The sequence below is a fragment of the Drosophila arizonae genome, chromosome 3 (assembly GCF_054131065.1).
Source record: "Drosophila arizonae isolate 15081-1271.41 chromosome 3, UAZ_ARI_1.0, whole genome shotgun sequence".
NCBI lineage: Eukaryota > Metazoa > Arthropoda > Insecta > Diptera > Drosophilidae > Drosophila > Drosophila arizonae.
The window spans coordinates 31,007,811-31,013,629 of record NC_142923.1 but is presented as its reverse complement, the minus strand read 5'-3'; the positions used below and the strand labels follow the sequence as shown (position 1 = coordinate 31,013,629).

The following is a 5,819-nucleotide window of genomic DNA, read 5'->3' as shown; positions in this document are numbered from 1 at the left end:
TACAATAAAGTACTAGAAAACTAGCACTTGAAAATAGAGCAACGAGTCTCGTCTTTCACTATTTGATACTCATCTCCGTTGTCCAACTGGTTCAAGTACTTGTTGTTCTGTACTAGAGGCTTACAATTAAACACAAATACAACTTCCTAGTCTTGACCAAGGTCTAATAGATACTCAACATTTTGGTGAAGGAAGACGAATCTTTAGAAATCATAGCGCTCATTTGGCGAACCCTATTTCTAAATCAACCGGTAGACTTGGTCAACTTAACGACCAACATCTTCATAACCAAACAAAAACACAGTGGATTCATTTGGCGAATCCTATATTTTCGAAGTGATCAACAAGTGATCAAACTAAGCGCTGAATCGGGCTCAACTCAATCAACCAGACTCACCAGGAGCATCATCTTGGCGACAAGTCAGCATAGGCATCAGCACCACAGCATCATTCTGATTAATCAAACATCAGAAACAAGAATTAAAAAAAAAAAAGAATTAATAAAAAATAGAACAAACAAAAATTTATAATGTAGGGTTTAATTAATAACCAAACCACGCTTGGTGAGGAGATCCAAGCTCTAATTAGGAACTATAAAAAAGATCCTCAGGAACGGAAGTCAAATGCAACATACTTCCATAATAGGGCTGCTCATTTAAATCAGCTTTGGACTGCTTTCGATCAAGGAAATGAAAAAATAAGGAATCTAATGGCAGAAAATCCTGTGGAGAATTCTTATGTAAGGGAAGGTTACTTCTCAAATATCAAGGACATTGTAATTAAATATCAGGAGGAATTTTCCAAAAATTTGAACGAGCTAAGCCCTCCAGATACAGCACGTTCGGACTTGATACCTCTGCAAAGGCATCAAACCGCGTTACTAGCAGCGCTACAAAGAATGATTGGTCAGATAACACAAGAGTCACAGGCCCGATTCAGGCCCTTTGTAAAAGAATATTGGGAAAAAATAAACCATATTCACTTCGAGATCTTCAGACTGTTCGAAGATCCAATAGCTCTTGGATACAACATGGAAAATTATTTGAATGCAGAGGCAGCCATATTCCAACTTCAATCCACACCTATTGATGTGAAGCCATCTATTAATGCTACAGCTGCCCAAACTCAAGTACAGCTACCATAGGTATCCATACCACAATTCGACGGATGCTATTTAAAATGGCAACAATTTCATGATTTTTTCACTAAAATGATTCATGAGTCAACATTGCCAACAGTACAAATAATGTGGTACTTAAAATCAAACCTCTCTGGAGATGCTAAAAGACTGGTTAGACACTTGGATCTAACAGAGTCCAACTATGAAACTGCCTGGACGATGCTGAAGGAGCGTTTTGACAACAAGCGAGTCCTGACTACAACGACTCTACACAAACTTTTGGATCAACCGCCAGTGACAAACGATGCATCAAAAGAGTTTCCACGACATTATTCAAGAAACGTTAGCTACGTTGAGAAACGGCGGCATAGAGGTCAATAACTGGCAAGAAAATTGGATAGGACTACTCATGTACTGTATGAGCAATCCATTGAGGACACAAGAAAACTACATCCCATCAAGGAATTCTTAGCCTTAGAACAAAGATTCTTGGCACTGGGAGCGATAGGAGGGAAACAATACGTCCCTAAAGAAAAGCAAAGGAATTTATCGATGTGACAAGTTCGCGTCAAAATCTGGAGACGCACGTTTAAAATGGGCACTAAACCAAAAACTCTGCCCAGTCATATGGCAAAATCATGCTTCCTACGCAACTGCATGAAGTGCAACAAAAAACATAACACGTTGCTACACCTGGAGAACAAAGATGACGTCAAAATAACTGCCGCAGCACACAATAAATAATTATGTGCTACTCGCCACTGCTCGAGTCGAAGTGCATGGAAACAACGGCCAATATGGAAGTTTCAGAGCACTCCTGGATTCAGGCTCTCAGATAAACATGATCTCTGAAAAAGCTGTAAAAACATTATCACTTGCAGTCAAAAATTCAACCATGCGAATCGAAGGCATTGGAGGAAACCCAAGTTCAATGAAATACAGGATCAATGTTCTCATAAAATCTCAAAATGGAAGTTACACGACACGAGTAGAGGCGTTCGTGTTACCACATATTGTGGCGGATCAACCAAACCACAAAATAGACAACATATCTTGGGTACCGAGCAACATACCACTGGCGGACCCAACCTTTCCGAAACCTGGAAAGATTGACTTACTACTCGGAGCCGAACATTATTTCGAGCTCATACTACCGGAGCAAATCAAAAGGAGCCCAAAATTACCTATGATGCAAAACTCTAAACTAGGCTGGATAATAGCTGGAAGAGTTAACAGATCAACTTCGACAGTCGCCACATGCTCTGTAGTAACTACAACTGATGACCCAACTAATCTATTGGAACGATTTTGGATAATCTGGAAACAACACAGCCCTATCGGACACCAGCAGAGTCACACTGTGAAACACATTTTGAAGAAAATATACAAGGGGCAGTTGACGGAAAATTGATAGTAAAATTACCTTATTCTGAAGATGTGTCAGAACTGGGAGAGTCCCGGGAGTTAGCTATAAGGCGTTTCTTAGCATTGGAAAAAAGACTGCGCCGTGATCCTCCAAGGCAACTACGTGGAATTCATGAAGGATTACGAAAAACTCGGCCACATGAAGGAAGTAACACCACAGATGGTTCCGAAATCGCATTATTTCATTCCGCATCACTGTGTGTTGAAACCAGATAGCAGTACCACAAAACTACGAGTTGTGTTTGACGCTTCTGCTAAATCATCGTCAGGCAAGGCCCTAAATGATATACTGTACGCTGGGCCTACGGTACAAAGTGAATTATTTTCAATTCTTCTGCGTTTTAGAACTCATAAATATGTTTTTACCGCTGACATTGAAAAGATGTATCGTCAAATATGGATGAATCCGGCAGATCAGTTTCATCAGATGATTGTCTGGAGAAACTCACCTCAGGAACAGCTTAACTACTACCGACTAAAAACTGTCACATACGCCACAACATCAGCCCCATTTTTAGCGACAAAATGTTTGCAGCATTTAGCAAATTCAAGCAAGGATCAGGATCCAGTCGGAGCAAAGGCAGTGGAATATGACTTTTATGTTGATGACTGCTTAACTGCAGACTCAATAACGGAAGCCATAAGACTTCGAGATGAAGTCAACAAAATACTTCTACCAGCAGGATTTAGGCTTCGAAAATGGTGTGCTAACCATGACCAGACTCTCGCGGGAATCCCCAAGGAAGATACAACACAAATGGTGAAATTGGATAATACGCAAGGCAACAGTATTAAGACATTGGGCCTTACATGGAGTCCGAAATCTAACAGCCTTCATGGACGAGCTGAAGCGGCAAAAGCAAGGAAAATCACAAAAAGAGTGGTATGCTCTGAGTTGGCAAAAATATTTGACCCTCTAGGAATCTTTGCCCCAGTTGTGGTAAGGGCAATAATATTTATGCAACAACTATGGGAATAAAAAATTGGATGGGACGAGGAGTTATCGCCAAGCCTTGAACAAGATTGGAGAATATACCGAGATGATCTACAAAGTCTTAACAAGCTCAAGATTCCTCGACACATGTTTGACGGAAAAATTCCAGTAGCAAGGGAAATACATACCTTCATTGATGCCTCGGAAAAAGCATATGGAGCTGCAACGTACATTCGGGCGACATACAAAGACAATTGAATAACTGTACGCTTGTTATGTGCGAAATCTAAGGTAGCACCATTATCAAGGCAATCACTGTCTCGTCTGGAACTCTGTGCAGCACTATTAGGAGCGGAACTTACTGCTCGAGTACAAAAAGACTTTAATATGAAGAGTAGCTGCAATCCAGCATATTTATGGACAGATTCAAGAATTGTACTATCATGGATAAATTCACAATCATCAAGTTTGGAAACTTTTGTCGCAAATAGAGTTGCAAAAATCCAGGAATTGACTATAGCAACTCAGTGGCGTCATGTCTCCTCACAAAACAACGCTGCAAATATACTATCACAAGGAACATTAGCGAAGAATCTGGATTCAACGACCGACGGGCCATTATTCCTTCATGGATCACCATCAAGATGTCCAGAGCCGTTTGTCAAAATGCCCAGCGCTAACGACACATTGGGACGAAAGGGAAACCCAAGGGCTGTAGCAGCTCCTGTCGCAAAAATATGTGATGTAATCTATTCCATCAATCACAATATTTCCTTCCGAAGACTACAACGCATTATAGCATATATAATGCGGCTACGATTCCCAAACAAAAACACTCACACATGAGGAGTTGGAACGTGCCAGGATTGTTATATTACGCAAGATCCAACAGGTAGACTTCCCTCAAGAGTTGACGAACCTAACAAAACATGGCGTAGTAGACAGCAAAGGCAACCTCAAATCTATGACACCGTTTCTAGGCAAGGATAACATCATACGAGTGGGCGGTAGGATCAAAAAATCAGCTCTATCAATTGATGAAAAACATCCGATATTATTACCACACAATGACTCAATTGTCAAATTTGTGTTACGAGAACTCCACATAGACAACATGCACTGTGGACCACAAGCACTACTTTCAAAGGGAAAACATTAGCACGGAACATTACTCAAACCTGCGTCCGATGTACTCGAGCAAAACCAAAGATGTTTCAACAATTAATGGGAAATCTACCGGAACTACGCGTCAGCCCAGCAAGACCATTTAAAAATGCTGGGGTCGATTACTGTGGTCCATTCTGGATTCATCATAAAGTTCGAGGAAGGCGCCGAGACAAGGCTTACATCGCGGTATTCTCCTGTTTTGCGACTAAGGCCATCCATATGGAAACAGTATGTAATTTAACTACTGACAAATTCATTGCGGCCTTAAAGCGATTTATGGAACGCCGTGGAAATTGCCAAACACTACACTGCGACAATGCTACAAACTTTGTGGGCGCAAACAACAAATTGAAAGAGCTAGAAGACGCAATCTACAGCGACAAGGCAAAAGACAGTATATTAGCCGAATGCCACAAAACAAATGTAAAATTCCACTTTATTCCTCCTCGAGCACCACACTTTGGCGGACTCTGGGAAGCAGCAGTTAAGTCAGCAAAACACTTACTGTTGAAAAATGTATCGACCGCTTCATTAACGTATGATAAACTTGAAACCGTTGTCATTGACACTTCTGCCAATTTAGCTTTTTTCCCGTCAAATCTGGCTGTTTCCGAAGACCAATTGCGGGAAATATTTGGGAATTGCGGGAAACGGGAATTCTGGCTTTTTATACCCTGAACCCATTTTCAATGGGAAATCAGGGTATAATGGTTTTGTTGAAATGTATGTAACAGGGAGAAGGAGGCGTGGCAGACCCCACAAAGTATATATATTCTTGATCAGGGTGACGAGCTGAGTTGATTTGGCCCTGTCCGTCTGTCTGTCCGTCTGTCCGTCTGTCCGTCTGTCCGTATGTATGAACGCGTCGATTTCAGAAGATATAAGAGCTAGAGACTTCAAATTTTTTTTAAAATGTCCGTAATTACAGCGCGCATATCAAGTTTATCATTAAAATTCGATAACTCATCCCGATCTTTTTTTATCGATAAAAAACCTTATCGAAAACCAGTTATAAAATTATATCTTCTACACCTTTATTGCTAGAGTCTCCAAATTTTTAATGTTTGATTACATGCAATTTATACAATTTCGGTTTTTGTTTAAATTTACCCCCCACCCTTAAATTCACCCCCTGACCCACACTTTTGTAAAAAGCGTATTTCAAATACTAGA

The 5,819-nt window shown here is 40.6% G+C and overlaps 1 pseudogene; it reads left to right on the top strand.

Annotated features, from left to right (window-relative positions):
* Positions 1-529: 529 nt before the first annotated feature.
* LOC149270063 (uncharacterized) lies at positions 530-2,854 on the top strand (annotated as a pseudogene).
* Positions 2,855-5,819: the final 2,965 nt, after the last annotated feature.